The sequence below is a fragment of the Copadichromis virginalis genome, linkage group LG3, assembly GCF_057382275.1.
Source record: "Copadichromis virginalis isolate Kocher_CV1m ecotype Utaka linkage group LG3, C_Virginalis_male_GT1.1, whole genome shotgun sequence".
Lineage (NCBI taxonomy): Eukaryota > Metazoa > Chordata > Actinopteri > Cichliformes > Cichlidae > Copadichromis > Copadichromis virginalis.
This window is the reverse complement of record NC_140620.1, coordinates 61,353,154-61,370,938: the sequence shown is the minus strand read 5'-3', so window position 1 is coordinate 61,370,938 and position 17,785 is coordinate 61,353,154. Positions and strand designations below refer to the sequence as shown.

Genomic DNA, 17,785 nt, shown 5'->3' with positions numbered 1-17,785 from the left:
TGAATGCATTGCAAGTGAGATCGCTCCACTACAAAGCTGTGATGTTGGTCTGCTGATTGGGTACAACTGCCCCCAAGCACTTGTTCCTCGTGAGGTTGTGTCTGGAAAGGAAAATCAGCCGTTTGCGCAAAGAACTGATCTGGGATGGAGTATTGTGGGTTATGGCAATCCATGTCTCGATTATGGAGACGCCTTCGGAATAAGTCACCAAGTCATTGTGAAGGAAGTGGTGCCTGACATTAATCCCTCTTTAAATCTCACCAACAAGGTTCACTATGGCCTTCTTATCTCTCAGATCTGCTTTTACCATATGAACCCTCGCGGACCCTGAGGTCCTCTGGTACTGGCCTTTTGATTGTCCCTAAAGTCAGGACACATACTCACGGAGAGGCAGCTTTTCAGTGGTATGGTCCTCGTCTGTGGAACAGCCTGCCGGAGGAGCTCAGGGCCGCAGAGAACGTACATGTTTTTAAGAACAGGCTCAAGACCCACCTTTTTAATTTAGCTTTTACTTAGCGTTTATTTATTTTATGCTTATTTATTCTATCCTGTTATTCTATTATTAATTTAGGATTTACCTAATATTTTATTCTTATTCATTTTTTAATCTTCTTACTCTATTTATATTTATATTGTATCCTGTTCTTATTTATTTTATCATTTTACCCTGTATATATCGTATTGTGTCATATCTCCAGTGTTTCCTCGGAGGGCGCTCTCTGCACCGGGGCTGTGATTGACCGTGGCTGCTGGGTCTCTGGGGTCCTCTCAGCCTGGCTGGGGGGCTCCTTTGCCTCCCTCCTGCTGTGTGCCCAGCCTGGAGGCTGCGGTCTGTGACCGGCTCCCGGTGCAGACGGCTCCCTGTTATAGTGTTTCCTCACTTGGCTCATGCGAGTCCAGCCCAATTTTTACTCTTTAAGTGTGCGCGTGTGTGTATGTGTGTGTGTGTGTGTGTGTGTGGGGGGGGGATATATGTGTATTGAGAGTGTGGGGAGTGAGTTGGAGGGTGGGGTGGGCTGCTTTTAACTATGTAAAGCACCTTGTGCTACATTTTTTTTTGTATGAAAAGTGCTTTATAAATAAAGATTGATTGATTGATTGATTGATGCCTACAGAACTCAAATAAAGGAAATGATCTCTCCCACAGAGGTCCTAAAGATGTTGGAGTCTGACTTTGTTGAGAAAGCACCAGAAGACACAAAGGTCTCTCAAGAAGATCTCAAATTTTTAACAAAGATGAAGGCCGGCATTAGGCACAAGGAGGATGGTCATTTTGAAATGCCACTCCCATTTAAGAGTGAAAGGCCGAACCTGCCAAACAACAAGGCATGTGCTATTCATCGCCTCAAATGTTTAGAAAAAAGGCTCAAGAGTAACAAGCAGTACTACATGGACTATAAGAAATTCATGAATGACATCCTAGCCCATGGAGATGCTGAAAAGGTCACAGAGCAAGACATTGACAAGACACCAGTTTGGTACATCCCACACCATGGTGTGTATCATCCACAAAAACCCGGAAAGATTTGTGTCGTCTTTGATGCCTCTGCCAAGTTCCAAGGCGCTTCCTTAAATGACCATCTCCTCACTGGTCCAGAGCTAACAAACACCTTGCTCGGAGTCTTGTGTCGCTTCCGAAGAGGCCAAGTGGCTTTCATGTGTGACATTGAACGCATGTTCCACCAATTCCATGTGCATGCTTGTGACCAAGATTACCTACGGTTCTTGTGGTGGGAGAACGGTGACCTTGAAACTCCATTCACTGTCTACAGGATGAAGGTACACCTATTTGGAGCAGCATCTTCTCCAGGTTGTGCCAACTATGGCCTCAAGCATCTTGCAGCTGAAGGGGAAGGAAGTTTTAATGAAGAAACCATCAAGTTCATCAAAACCAACTTCTATGTTGATGACGGACTAGCAAGTGTTGACACTGAAGATCAGGCAATACAGCTGGTTAATGAAGCACGGAAACTCTGCAGCATGGGCAAACTTCGGTTGCACAAGTTCATCTCAAACAGCACCAAAGTTCTAGCTTCACTTCCGAAAGAAGAATGCGCTGCAGCTCCCAAAGAGCTAGATATGGCACTCGGTGAAGTACACATGGAAAGAGCACTTGGCATACAATGGTGTGTGGCATCAGATCAATTTCAGTTCAGAGTAGTTGTTAAGGACAAACCACTCACCAGAAGAGGAGTATTGGCCACAGTCGCCTCTGTGTTCGATCCACTTGGGTTTGTGTCACCTTTCATTCTGCTGGGAAAGCAGATTTTGCAACAAATGTGTCGAGATAAACTCAGCTGGGATGATAACTTACCTGACAGACTTCGACCTCAGTGAGAGTATTGGTTGCGTGACCTGGGAAACCTTGCAGACGTAAAGGTTCACAGATGCTACATTCCTTCGAACTTCAAGGCACAGCACTACGAACTTCATCATTTTTCTGATGCAAGTGCATCTGGATATGGAATGTGCACTTACCTCAGAGCAGTAAGCACAACTGGTGAAGTCCACTGCTCATTGGTGATGGGATGATCAAGAGTTCCACCAACCAAAGTCACAACTATACCTCGGCTTGAGTTGTCGGCGGCCGTTGTTGCTGTGCGCACTGGTGACATGCTGAAAAAGGAATTAGAAATGGAAATTTCAGAAGAAAGGTATTGGACTGACTCGAAGGTGGTACTCGGATACCTCAGCAATGAAGCCAGAAGATTTCATGTGTTTGTTGCAAACCGAGTGGAACGCATCAAACAAAGCACAGATTCAACCCAATGGAGGTATGTAACTTCCGAAGATAATCCGGCGGACCACGCCTCAAGAGGTCTCACAGCAGAACAACTTGTAGCATCAAACTGGTTCAAAGGCCCAGACCTCCTTTGGCAGAAAGTCATACCCAGTGGGGAAATTAAGGAAAATCAACCATTGACCCGGAGGTTAAGAAGGTTCAAATCCACAAGATACAAGGGGAGGAACAAAGGTCACTGTTAGACCGCTTACACAAGTTTTCCGATTGGTCGAGGATGATTAAGGCAGTTGCTAGACTCAAGCGCTATGTGAAAGAAGCAAAGGATCACAAGAGTAGATCACACGACATCAGTAGCCTACAAGAGTGAAAGGAAGCAGAGTTAACAATCATAAAGATGGTTCAAGAAACAGCCTTTGCTCAGCAAATAAAAACCTTGCAACATCATGATGTGATGCAGATGAAAGACAAGGTTAGCAAGTTACACAAGTTATGTCAAGCATCCCGCGATCCTGCCAAGAGACAGTCACGTGTCGGCATTACTGGTCAAACATTATCACGAGAAGACATACCATCAAGGACGAGGGATCACCATGAATGAACTTCGAGCTAACGGATTCTGGATTCTTGGATGCAGCAAGATTGTGTCATCTTACATCTATAAATGTGTAAAATGCAGAAGGTTCAGAAGGTGCACAGAGCAGCAGAAGATGGCAGACCTCCCAGAGGATCGGATGGAGACCACACCGCCATTCACCTACTGTGGGATGGACTGCTTTGGTCCTTTTTATGTCAAAGAAGGCCGCAAGGAGCTAAAGCGTTATGGCTTGCTAATCACTTGCATGTGCTCCAGAGCAGTGCATCTTGAAATGCTTGACGATCTCTCTACAGATTCCCTCATCAACTCATTACGTGCATTCATGGCCATCAGAGGTACAGTTCGTCAGATAAGATGCGATCAAGGCACGAATTTTGTCGGCACTAGAAATGAGTTTATTGGAGCATTTAAGGAAATGGATCAAGCCAAGCTAGGGAAACTGGACTGTGAGTTTCTCATGAACACCCCAGCATCTAGTCATATGGGTGGTGTCTGGGAAAGACAAATTCACACCATAAGAAGTGTTCTCATGTCCATTCTGGAACAATCAGCCAAACAACTCGACAGCTCCTCTCTGAGGACATTCCTGTATGAAGTCATGGCAGTGATTAATAGCAGACCATTGACTACTGACCAACTATGTGATCCATCAAACCCAGAACCTTTAACACCGAATCACATACTAACCATGGAGTCCACAATCATCTCTCCACCTCCAGGAAGGTTTGTGAAAGAAGATCTTTATCTCCGTAAGAGGTGGCGTCGTGTTGAACTACTTGCCAACACTTTCTGGACAAGGTGGAAAAAGGAGTATTTGTTAAATCTTCAAGGCAGACAGAAGTGGACCAAAGAGCACAGAAATGCTAAGATCAATGATGTTGTTCTCCTGAAGGATGAGATAACTCCACGCAACCAGTGGAAGTTGGCAAGGATCATTGAAGTGTAAATAAATAAATAAATAGTTATGACACATGTAATTAATTAATTATTGACACATTTAATTAATTAATTATTGACACATGTAATTAATTAATTATTGACACGTTTAATTAATTAATTATTGACACATTTAATTAATTATTTATGTATTTCACATTTTAATTAATTATTGACACATTTAATTAATTATTGACACATTTAATTAATTATTTAATGATATATTTATTTATTTCATTTTGGCAGTCCTGGCGCCTGGCTCTCATCTTGAAATAATTTTATCTGTCAGCCTCACCCATCAAACTCAGGGGGCGGGGTTAACGCTGCCCATGCAGCTTCTCTAACATTTGATTGGTTGCCGTGCAAAGTAAGTCAAAACAGGTCGATCCTAGATAATCGATTGCTTGTGTAGACTTGGGGCAGCCAGGTATCCCAGAATGCAGATCAAATCACAGGCAGCAATGGTGGTGGTGTAGTTTTAAAATACCCCGTTTTTCTGTCACCAGCTACACTTTTAACAGTGTTTTAGCCGCGAATGTCGCGCCGTATGTCTGGTCAGGTTGTCAACATAGAACATGTTTGCAAAAGTGCTCAGATGTTTTCAGAGATTTCACTAGCTCTGCTAACAATTAGCATGCAGAGTGCACCCAGGGGGTTACGTTAACCGGTTTGTTTACATATTCCACTCTCCGTGTTCCACATGTTGCATTCGCAGATTCTCATTTTCACCGAACGATCGTCTCTTTCCGCCTGGTTTTGTGTCTCTGTGCTTCTGTAACATAAAGAACGAGCTGACATTTTTCTCACGAAACCAGCGATCAGCTCAACAGACCCTCAGTTTACCTGCATGCATCCTCCTCCTCATCTGTCAGCTGTTTAACACCTGCTGCTAATTCAAGAAACACGCCTACGTTACCTGGTGATAGTCACAGTTTAACTGGGCAGCCGGTGCTCGATATAAAGCAATGTCAGCGCATTTTTCTGCACAAGATAAGTAAATATAATGTTTTCCCCGAGCGCAGAGCTGCTGGAGCTTGTTTCCTTACAGAGCACTTTATAGGCGAACCAGCTTCATCAGCGGCTGATGTCCAATCACCGGCACACAGCTTTGAACCTCAGCTGAGTTTTAGCTCTCAGTGGTTAAACGCTGGACTTCATTCACTCAGGTTCTGTCTGTCGGGTCACGTTTACTTCGCTGTTTTATTTACAACTGAGCAAATCGGTTTGGCTGAGGTTAAAGTTACGTTTCATAACTGCATAGTTTCACAGACGTTTAATGGTTCACTGGCACATGTGTTAGACTTAACTATTCGCTTTTCTTTATCTGGTGTGTTTTGGATTTAACAGTGAATTTTGAGATTAAACTGACTTTTAAAATGTTTTTATACAAAGAGGAAAGAGAAGGCGCATTTCCACCGAGAGGAGCAGGGTTTGCAACAGCATGTTCATTATGAAGTCTGCAACCTGGACAGAAATATTATATCATCTGTTTTTTAATAGTTATTCAACTGTATTCTAAGCACCAGCTGTCTGTCAGAATGTGATTTTTTTTTCTCTCTCTGTTGGCAGAGGTATAAAAATGCGCAGGAAAATCTGACGTGCATGGCAAACTTCACCGACAATATTTAGGGAGGAATAAACACACATCAAACATAAATGAACCATTTGTCTGTCTCCATAATTGAGAGCATTTTCTCTTCTTATGTCAAAAACTCTCTCTCTCTCTCTCTTTTTTTTTTTTTTTTTTTTGCTTTTTCGGTCATGTTATGTTTACCTGTCAAAGGCTTGTTACAAACTATGAAACACATCGTGCAGACTTCTGGATGTTAGAAGAAAACTAATACTGCTCATGAAGGAGACTAAAGGCAGGAAGGTGTCCTTTAAAACTAAACATGTTAATAGGACCTCCCTATTTATATCATAGTTTATGATATAGCACGTGTATTTCAGTAATAGCCTGCTGATTTCAGTGTAGTGGTGAACAGTCGCACAGCTCACGTGGGCGTTATCTGTGATACTCCTTAACTATAATTTATCCAAGTTAACTTCAGTTAACCATTCAGACGGTTCTTTTGCAATGAAAAACATAAACACCCATGCTGCCGGTAGGTTTCCTCAGTGCCAGCTGTTAGCATTATAGCTGCTTATGCAGTAACCATGGTAACCACGGACTCTGAGCGGCTGGATCGACGGAGGTCAGACAACAATTTTACATGTATGATCTTAAAACAGGACACAGCCACTATACGTGCTGGCCTCATATCAAATGTGAAGGCAGACTGAGTCTATGTTTGACGTTTGTTTATATCTAATCTTCCTTTTGAAACATTTAAACAGCAGCGAGTCTGCAGCTGAGGGAATACAAACTCAAATTGTCGGAACAGGTTTGCTCGTTTCTTGGATTCATTTGGTGATTTATTAAATGTATAATTGTTATTCTAATCTGCTGCTGAGTCTCTTACACTTTTCTTTATGCTGTATATTTTCACGTCTCTGGAATAGTTGGCAGTTAGATAGTCAGCTGGGAAACTTTGTGTTAACTCATGGAGCTGAGGATATCGTGGATGTGCTGACCTCGCTCCGTGGTGTACAGGGTGAGGTCAGCATGATTAATATTCACAATAAAAATATTAGCCGAACATCATGAAGTCTGTATGTGTTTCATAGTGTCGAAAAACCTTTGTACAGTTAAAGCCAGCAGTTACTACATGACAGAAACACCAACGTTATCTCTTTTATGCGTTTATACACAGGTCACGCTGATTACTGAACAAAAACCCAAAGATCAGATGTCAAACAGATTTATTTGCTCTCTCTCCTCCTTAAACATGTTTTTAATGTTAGTTATAATTCAGAATTGGCGACTGAAACACGTAGGACACATAAGAACATCAGGAAATGAAACACCGATAAATATAACCTCAGTAAAAGAAGTCAGCGGGGGTTACTACAGCTGTGTACCGGGGCCTGCGCTTTGTCGGTGGGATTGCTTGCGAGGCGAGCGGGTCTATCCCACGCTTTGCCGTGAGACTGGGCAGACATCTCCGAAATCATCGAAGCACTTTTGCAAAGAGGCTGTATCTTGACAAACCGACCAGACACATGAAGATTAAACCACTACATTCTCGGCTAAAAAAACATTAAAACGGTATTTAGTGACACACAAACAGGGTTTTTCAAAGTTCAGTTCTGTTAGCTTCCACATGCCGGTTGTTGTGTGCTAGAAACAATGGCCACCAGGCCAAAGCAATGGTTTTGACTCGATCAGCGTTAACCCCGCCCCCTGAGTTTGATGGGTCAGGCTGACAGATAAAATTATTTCAAGATGAGAGCCAAAATGAAATAAATAAATATATCATTAAATAATTAATTAAATGTGTCAATAATTAATTAAAATGTGAAATACATAAATAATTAATTAAATGTGTCAATAATTAATTAATTAAATGTGTCAATAATTAATTAATTACATGTGTCAATAATTAATTAATTAAATGTGTCAATAATTAATTAAAATGTGAAATACATAAATAATTAATTAAATGTGTCAATAATTAATTAATTACATGTGTCATAACTATTTATTTAATTAATTAATTCCAATTTTAATTAATTATTGCCACATTTAATTAATTATTTAATGGTGTATTTAATTAATTCATTATGGCAGTCCTGGCACTCCATACAGCCTTGCCATAATGGTCTATTTGATTCACCTTTTATTATGTATTTTATTTTCACTTGCTGAATACGGGACAGACTTGACTGGGGGAAAGAAGGGGAGAAAGAAAGAGGGAAAGAGAAACAGCTGAGAAGAGGGACGGGGGAGAAGGGCAAAAAACAAAAACCAACAGAATGGGCAGAAAAAAAAAGAAAAAAGAAAAAGAAAATGCATATATCGATCACCTGGATCACCTGTTGAGAAAGAAAAAAGAAAACAAGCAGAAGAGAACAAGAGTAATAGAATAAACAACATCACAATGATATATGGGAATATGACAGTAAATACTAAATATTAAACATTATTGTGCAGCACATAAGATCAACAGAACACAGTGTGCTTTGAGGTAGGAGCCAAAAAGGGTGTAGTTTGTGGGTGTGATCACCCGTGTGTACACCTGTGAGCATGGACGCGCTTGTTTTTAAAAGGTTCCTTCATGTAATGATCTGCTAGAGGGTGTGGGGGGGCCACAGCCCCGTCCTCCAGGGCATGAAGCAGGTATGGAGGAGATCAAAACTCCAGACATCCAGAGGCCCCCAGAACACAAGAGACCAAGGAAGACCAACAGAGGGGCAGCTGCGCCACTGTCCCGGAAAGAGCTGAGGAGAGTCCCAGATGAGGGTTCACTCAGCAGCCGCGGAGCAGAAGCCAGGGGGAGTTGCAGTGACGTGCCCGTGAGCTCCGCTGGCAGCCAGCTGTGCCTGAGTGACCGAGCCCCAGGCCGAGAGGCCGGGGGCACCCCACCTCCGAAGTGGCCCGAGCAAGCCCCAGTTCCCGACAAGCGGCCGCCAAGGAGTGAGCCGGTGTGTACCCGGACGCCCATCCCCAGACACAAAGAATCACCAACGCACCGATGTCTGAGGGAGTCCGCCACTGGCAGGGGAAGTGGTGGTGGTGGGAGATAGGCCTCCAAACCTTGGAGGGCCTGAGATGTCCCCAGAGAGGTGGCGTCTGATACCCAACCTGACATATAGACACAGACATACAGGCACACACAGACACAAACATCCATTCCCCCCCTCATGCTCTCATATGCGCTTACTCCACACTCAACCGACATGGAGACAGACATAAAGAGACGCTGTACACACGATCACACTCCCCAAGCGTACTCTACAAACTGGGTCTAGGTACCCTTGCCCCTGGAGGGGGGAACTGCACCCAGACCCAGGTGGTGTTACCCTTTTCCCTGCGGTGGGGAGAGGCAGACCGCCCCGACTCCGCAGCAGCAGGGAGGCCCCACACCCCAGACCGCAGCCGGACGGCCAACTCCTCCTAGCCCCCCCGCTCCAGCAGGCCGCAGAGAACGGGGGTGAGAGAAGACTCCAAACCTCCCTCCACCCACTCATTGTAGTGTTCATGCATGTGTGTTCTAAGGTGCATTTAAAACCCAGGAGGGCATGGAGCTACCTGCCAGAGAGCAGCAGGTAAGCGCATAGTCCCTCCTGCTAGCCCTCAATGTCTACGTGTATTTAAAATTGAGAGGTGGGCAACGACGCCAGGGGTGAGGTGTACACCCTGATGGTAATTTGGACTCCGTGTGTCGTGCCCACCCCCAAGATCCCATATGTATGTGTAATGAGAGTGTGAGTAATGTGAATGTCTAAGTTGTGGGATAAAATTGAGGCAGAGGCAGCCAGAAGGGGACAGAGGGGGGGGGTAGCCTCCTCTGCACCCTGGTGACATACCCCTACTCCAAGGCCCTGCATGTGTGGGTGGTTGTGGTGGAGCGGGAAGAGGGAGGCAGCTGGAGATGGGGAGGGAAGGAAGGGAGGGGCAAGTGACCCTCCCTGGGGCCAGCTCCCCCGCTGACCCCAGTAGGCACCCCCATACTCCGCGACCCGCCAGGGAAAGGGGGCCCAGGCCCATCCAGACCGGGGCCCAGCGCAGCAGCGCCCCCCGGCCCCACAGAGCCCGGGACAGTCCACCCAACCCCACCACAGAGAAAACTGCACCCACCCCACCATCCACTCATCTTCCAGACTACATAAGACAATAGACGCCCAGGCTGAGATCTTCCTCCACCTCTCCTGTATCTCCCCCTCCTGCAGAGAGAGTTCCTGAAGAGCGGAAAGCTCCTGCGAGATGTGACAATCTCCCCCACCAGTTGAAGAGCCCCCCAGGTGGCTCGACGCACCGGCGGCACCCTGCACCAGGGCTGGGCCCCCATGCACCCACCCGCCCACAACCCCGGCAACACACCAACCAGGACCCAAGCTCCCGAGGCCCGGCCAGGGCCCCAGCCCAGAGACGGAGCGCCCCCAGAACCTCACGCCCATCCCGGACCCACCCAGGGGCAGCCAGGCTACCAGGTCAGTAACCCACGTCCGTCAGCACAGACCCTCCCCTAGCCCCGCTGCACGCAGCCACGAGGAAACAGTCACCCGAGAGCCAACAGAGCCCCTAACCGGACATGACCGCTACCCCGGATTGAGCCCCCCAAGGAAGATGCCCCTGGGGAACCCCCCGACGCCCTAGGCCTGTCCTTACCCCCACACCAATCACAACAGTGAAGGCGGGACCAAACTATGACCCCCCACCCCCACTAGGTGATGGAGCTGATCAAAGGAGCCCAGAGCAATTGATCTGGTGTGGTGGCAGAGGCTGTATCAAGACTAATGTAATCTAATAGATAATTTCTATATTGGTTAGAATTAAGATTATTTTTATTTTTCCAGTTCATGAGGACTGTTTTCTTGGCTATGCATAGGGCAGTGAAAACCATATGGGCTATATTCTTTTCTGAAGTGACATTATCTAAGCTGCCCAACAAACACACCAAGGGGAAGTTGGAATGTTACATTTCAGACACTTCGATAAGTCTTCACATATCTCGCGCCAAAACTTCTGAACTGGTGGACAGAACCAAAGAGCGTGGATATAATTGTCCGGTGAATTGGTTTGGCAGTGTGAGCAGTTGTTGGTAGACGTAAAGCCCATCTTGAACATCCGATGACCTGTATAGTGCATTCTATGTAATATTTTGTATTGAATTAATTGAAGACTGGGATTTCTGATTAGATGAAAGGTTTTTAAGCAAGTCTGAGACCAGAAGTTTTGGTCTAAGTTAACTGATAAATCCGCTTCCCATTTTGCAATAGGAAGTGATATTGATTCATCTGTTTTAGAAAGCATTCTATATATTTTGGATAGTAATTTGGGGGTTTTAAGAGTAAGAAATTGAACCACACTTGGTGGTGTTTGTAGTTCAACTTGACCCGGTTTAAATTTCTTTTTTACTATGGATTTAATTTGTTGATATTCTAAAAATCTTTTCTTGTTGATCCCATATTGTGTAACTAGTCCGTCAAATGAAATAAATTCTGTTCCTTCTAGTATATGTTCTAAATATTTGATTCCTTTACCACTCCAATCTGAAAAGTTTATCATATTATTGTTTTGTAATATGTCAGGGTTGTTCCAGATAGGTGTACGTTTCATGGGATTAATGAAGATGCCGTCAATTTTAGAAACTCCCACCATGCTGTCAGAGAAGAGCTGATGTCGATGCTTTTAAAGCATTCATGTCGTTGGATGTTTGAGCTGATAAATGGTAGGTCTGAGATCTCTAAATTATTGCAAAGTGCTTGTTCTACACGACGTGCTTCCTTTTCAGATGCTCATGCATCGCCGTCATACTGTCATGCAAGGCAAGTTCCATTTTGCAGATTTTGCATTGGACCTTCTTTTCTTTTGTTTTGTCAAAATGCTCCCAGACTTTTGAGTTCTGTTGCCGAGTAGCCATGATAACGGAGACAGCTTCTGTACACCGTTATAAGCGTGCCACAAAACCAACCAATCACAGACTCGGATGCAAAAATTCTGATTGGCTGTTTTGGTCTCCAATCAGCTTGCTAGCTACTGTAGCTAAGCCCAGGCAAATATCCCAGAATGCATTTCATCCACAACTCAAATTGAGGCAGTGGTGGAGGAACGCAGAATTTGAAATATACATATTTCTTTCTGGGTCACAAAATAAAAGATATTTTCAGGATAGATTGTTGCTGTCAGGACATCACATATTTGCAAAAGTGCTCTAACATTTTCAAAGATGCCTGTTACCCACCAGCTGACCTCACAGCTGGACTGGCCATCGGGCATATTGGGCATTTGACACAAAGCTGGAGTTATTCTGTCTTTGCTGCACAGCTGCCTCTTCTCTCCTCCTCTCCCCCTCCCTCTCCTGTTGCCACTTCAATCATGAAACTGATCAATGATCAGCTGATCGGCTTTTCTTTCGCAAGTCCTGTCGGTCTTGTTTGTTTATCACCCACTTTGCGCCAAAAAGAGGAAACAAGCAGATGTCACGATGAACAACAGCAGCGTTTAAGCTTGATCAGCTGTTGTTAGAATTTATTTAATATTAATTTCTAGTATCAGCTGATGTTTGTTGGAGCCACAGCTGTAAAAGCTGCTGGTCATGATATCGGGTTGGATATGTGGTGAGAGGGAAACATGAAGATGAAACCAGGAGATGTCCTTAAGTGGTCATCTGGTGTAAACTGTATAGAAATCATACATATATACAAACGAGACAGTGTACATCACTGTCACAACAGTGTTTGTGAAGCAGTATGTTTAAGATACATTGACAGTCTCATGACGACATGATTCAGATATAAGACGCAAATCAAGTCAATCAGACGAATGTAACATTTGTGTTAAATACTTTTGAATTTCACCCAAAACACCCTTTTTTAAAATTAAATATGTCATTTTGCATCTCACTCTCCTACCTGTGTGATCTGAGTCTGTGTGCATTCGTGTGTGTGCGCGCTGCGTGGTGACGTACGCGCGTGCATGTGTGCCCCGGTCACAGCTCGCTTCAGCAGCAGAGTGAAGCTGACCCCCCACCCACTTGAAACATAAAGGCAAATAGGCGGAGCGGTTAGTGCTACGTTTGTGCAGATTTGTGCAGGTAAAATTAGTGTTTGTGCTGCTACGGTTTCCGAGATATTAAACTTTATTTTATAGGTCATTCAAAGGTCACCATCCCCCCAGACTGCTCCAAAACGGGCCAAAATGGTCTACTTTTTAAGTGCTACGTTTGTGCAGATTTGTGCAGGTAAAATTAGTGTTTGTGCTGCTACGGTTTCCGAGATATTAAACTTTATTTTATAGGTCATTCAAAGGTCACCATCCCCCCAGACTGCTCCAAAACGGGCCAAAATGGTCTACTTTTTTAGTGCTACGTTTGTGCTGATTTGTGCAGGTAAAATTAGCGTTTGTGCTGCTATGATTTGAGATATCCTGTTATGGTTTACTGCTGAAAAATGTCTTTTTCAAATGACCTTTCACTTTGTGTGTTCACTTGTTCAATAAAGTTCTGTTAAAAAAACCCTCTTGTTGTATTTAATCAGCTAAATTTGTAATGAGTGTATTTTTTTTTAACTTCAATTTCTTTACTTCAATCACTTTTTGTTCATAAAACCACGATGCAAATGCTTGAGTATTTATTTTTTTTAGAGTGGATTAAAAAAACTTTATTGAAAACTACATTTGAACATTTTACACTCCCATGAACACTTTTTGAGAAACGAACAAGCTAGCAGTCTTTTGCATCAAATACACATTTTCTGGCAGAAAAAACTATTATTTGGCATTACTGTGTCTGAAGGATTCTTAGAACAGCGTTCATCTGATTTCTGAACAAGGTAAGCTTACATTTAAAATACTGAGGTTTTAGTTACTGAGTTAATACATGATATAGCTAACTGTCTGGATCAAAAGGATTTTTTTTCAATGTTAAACATTTTCAAAAATGTCCAAGAAAAAAGTTTCTAAAGCACTTTAAAACATGTAGCACACTGGACTAAAGTGCTGTACAGTACATGGGTTAAATACTCAGACTCAATTTAATAAACTCACAAATTCAATAGCTCCATCTTAAAAACAATAATTCCACAAAATATGAAAGTGTAGATTGGTGGAGAACTTGGGGGAGGGGATGCTCCTGGCTGTGTATATAGTTCAGAAATCACATTTTGCTCCATCATAATCATAGTGTGTTTTTTTTTAGATGCCTCGAAAGCCATCTGTAGACAAGGTTTCCATTTTTGCAGTTCTTTGCAATTCAAAAGAGGCCATAGTCCAAAATGGCAAAATAGCCACTCCAGCTGCATCAGTCTGGAAAGAGCTGAGTCAGCAGCTAGAAGACAAGATGTCAGCAAAGGCCCTGTACACTTTTGTGAAGCTAAATAGACACAACATCTGGTCAGCTTTGGAAATCAGTGATCAGGAAAGTAATAGTGAAGGAGAGTTAGATTCACATTGCATTTCTCCTGGACAAGAAAACTGTCAAGCTTTTGAACTAGAAGTCCCTTTTGAGGACTGGGTTAAATTTATTCCTGAAAAAGTTGAATACAATGACAAGTTTTCTCCTACCCTAAAAAGGGAATACACAATTTTGAAACCTGGCACTTGGACTCATATCATCAACGATCTTATATGGAAGAAGATCAAAAATACATGTACACTTGTGTTCCGTAGAGCAAAGGTCCATCCAACTGTCAACAATAATTATCTGGACATCAGAGGCGACTGTAAGGAGTGTCATGGCCAGTTAGAAATGTCATGTGACAGACAGCCAGCAATTAATAGTCCAATGGTGCTCCAGTGTTTCATGAGAAATACAGATTTCTCCCTGCACACTGGCCACTCCAAGCGGTTCATGTCTGGAAACCTGCGTGAACAGATCGCTAAAGAGCTGTGTGAGGGCAGAATGGAACCGGCTGTATGGAGGTCAGCGAGGGCAGCAGATCTGATGGATGTTGGAGATCCTGAGCCAAGCCACCTTCCAAATTTGGCCACTCTGCGAAAAGCCAAACAAGAGAGAAAAGACTTGGAATTAGGAGATAAGGACCCCATTGCATCTCTGCAATTGTTAAAATATAGTGTTCTTCACAGTGGTAGCATCCGAGATATTGGACTGGACAAGTTTTTCTGTCACTACTGGAGTCAAACACAGATGCATGTTTATAAGACATTGTCAAAAAAATCTCCCCCAACTGTGTGTTTTGATGCAACCGGTTCAGTTGTGAAAAAACTGCTGAGACCAAATGGCAAATCTGGCCATATCTTCCTTTATCAAGGTATTCTGAAAGAAAACAATTGCCCCAGTGTCCCAGTGGTGCAAATGCTGTCAGAGAAACATGATGTTAATGCCATCGCAAACTGGTTGACAGAATGGATTCGTGCAGGTGCACCTGTGCCAAAGTATGCTGTGAGTGACTTTTCTCTGGCAATTCTGGGAGCTCTGGTCAAGGCTTTCACTCCTCATCCTGATCTGAAGTCCTACCTTAATGAATGCTTTCATGTCCTTCTTGGAACCCAGTCTGCCAAACTCCCCCCTTGTTATATCAGGGTTGATGTTGCGCACTGCATCAAGATGATATGCCAGTGGGATTGCCTGAAGAAGAAAACACATCGTGTTAAAGATTTCTTTGTCAGGTCATTAGCAAAACCTCTTCAGTCTCAATGTTTGGACCATGCAAAACAGCTCCTACATGCTATCACTGTTGTGGCCCTCAGTGAGGCAGAAGGTGATGACAGTTCTGGAGCACCTCTTCCTTCAGAAAGGTGCAAGAAATACTTGAAAGCCCAAATTGCTCAAGACTCCATCATCATTCCAGATGAACAGACGGAGGAAAGTGAGAGAGTGGATTCAGTGGATGAGATCCAGACTGACCTGCGACAGTGGGTAACAGAAATATGTGAGGAGAGCAGGTCACTTGCTGCAGCAAATGGGGATAGAGATAATATTCACTTTCTCCCTGAGATTATTCCTCATATAATAAGACTGGCAAGTTACTTGCCACTCTGGACAGGAATAATGGTCCCTCTCTTCCAAAGCACCAGCATCACAGCAAGTTCAGCCACTGTTGAAGCTGATTTCAAAAACATAAAACATGGCCTTTTCAAACATGACAACTTGCCTCTTCGAGTCGATCGCTTCATTGCTCGTCATCTTTCCTTCATCGAGGGAAATATGCGGATTTGTTCTGCAAAAGAAAAGGTCAAAGATGAGGCAACGGTGGGATCACTGAAAGTCACAGATGCCAATTCTGGATCCATGACGACTCACAATGCAGAAGACAAAATAAAAATGGATGCTCACCCATTTGTGGGATCTGATGCTACCACAAACATTCTTCCGGCTGATGGGGATGCAGTTGAGAACTGGAGGGGCCTAGCTGTTCCACTCAAAAAAAGGAAGAGGACTTCCTACCTCTCTTCATGTACCGAATGGCTCCATGCAGATGAAACTTTTGGGGCCAAAAGAGTGAAAGTGGGATTATTAAAAAATGGAAACCTCCATCAGCCTATTAGATTAGGGGAATCGACAATCTCTGTGCTCAATACCTGTGCATTTGATGCATTTTTTCAGTGCTTATGTTGTGCCTTCTGTGACAGCTCCACATTTCAAAATGCTGTTCTGAAAGACAGTGAAAACCCAGTCCTGCAGCTGGTGAAAGCCATTGCCACAGATGGTGTGACCCAACAAACCTACAGGAGGAGAGCAGAGCTGCTTAGTGTAATGTTTGAAGCTGTCTCGTTGAGGTCTGCTGCGATCCAAATCGATGCTCAGTGCAATATCTCCGCTGTAATTGCTAAGACAATGAGGAACATCTCAAGTGTTTATTTTACCAAACACTGCTCTTCACAGCACTGCTACCTCAGCAAAGGGATGACAAGGGAAGTGCCATTTGTTTCTCCTGCCATCTCTGTCCTCAAAGAGTCTGGTATGGCTCATCTTGGCACGGCTGTGGAAGCAGGACTTGGCCTACCTGAGTCTACCTGCCTCAGGCCACTCTCCAATCCATCTCTGTGTCCATCAGAATTCAAAACAGAAGACAGCACCACAGGAAATGAGCTCTGTGCAGGGACAGTTACTCACAGCTACAACATTGGAGATATCGTGTGGATTGATACTGACCTTGCAAATCAAACAGAATTTCCACTGAATGAATTTCCCTCCAACCTGGTTCTCCAAGGAAAGTCGTTCACTTTGAGGGCATTAATTGCTTTCCATGGAAAGATGACCACTGATGGTTTGGGGCATTACACTGCATACTGCAGGAGAGCTCCATGTGTGTGGGAGTGCTATGATGACCTGGGAAATGGAGTGACAGGAGCATCTGAAAAGAAAAAAATACAACCCCATGCTGTGTTATACACAGTATATTGAGTGCTGCCTGCATTTTTCTGTTTTATTTGGTTCATTACAGTTACATGTGTTCAAATGGCTAGTGTGTGTTATCAGTAAGTTCAGTTTTGCACATAAAGTTAAAGTTCTAAATTAAAAATCTTTTAACACTCTTTTCTTTGTCAGTCTGATGTATATTTGCTTTTACACACCAAGTCACCTTCACCCATAGCCTTGAAAGTAACCGTTCCATTTTTCTGTCAATAATTTTCCAGTATTTCTTTTGTGTTTACCTGGTGGCTTAAGTCAGGGGTCAGCATCCTTTTCATTTCAAAGGGCCCCTTTCCCCCCTGCTGCTACAAAACCTGTCTAGAGCCTAAAAAAAGAAAGAGCCTATAAATATCTAGAAAATGAGTTGTTATATCGTGTAAGCTATGGAAATGTAAATAAAAATGTTTATTTTTAGATTTGATAAGACAATGAATCATCAAAGCTTTATAACGGAAAAAAGTATTTGTTAAAATGAAGCCAGCTACGAGCATCCTTTCCATAATAATTGAAAATTAGGAAAGATGGGCAACCAACTTGAAAATTACAGTAAACAGATTTGAACCTAAGAAACATTAAATCACTTTTAAAAGCCTT

General features: G+C 43.5%; 1 long non-coding RNA gene across 3 annotated transcripts; it reads right to left on the bottom strand.

Annotated features, from left to right (window-relative positions):
* Positions 1-13,460: 13,460 nt before the first annotated feature.
* LOC146716460 (uncharacterized) lies at positions 13,461-17,637 on the bottom strand. 3 transcript variants are annotated; one of them, XR_014919185.1, is made up of 8 exons: positions 17,434-17,637; positions 16,931-17,132; positions 16,670-16,819; positions 16,357-16,500; positions 16,112-16,259; positions 15,501-15,995; positions 15,293-15,403; positions 13,461-14,806 (listed from the first exon to the last, which is right to left on the bottom strand). It is a non-coding gene; the product is annotated as an uncharacterized LOC146716460 (long non-coding RNA). The 3 variants fall into 3 exon arrangements; XR_014919186.1 differs by having other exon boundaries at positions 14,900-15,403; positions 16,357-16,819; XR_014919184.1 differs by having other exon boundaries at positions 16,357-16,819.
* Positions 17,638-17,785: the final 148 nt, after the last annotated feature.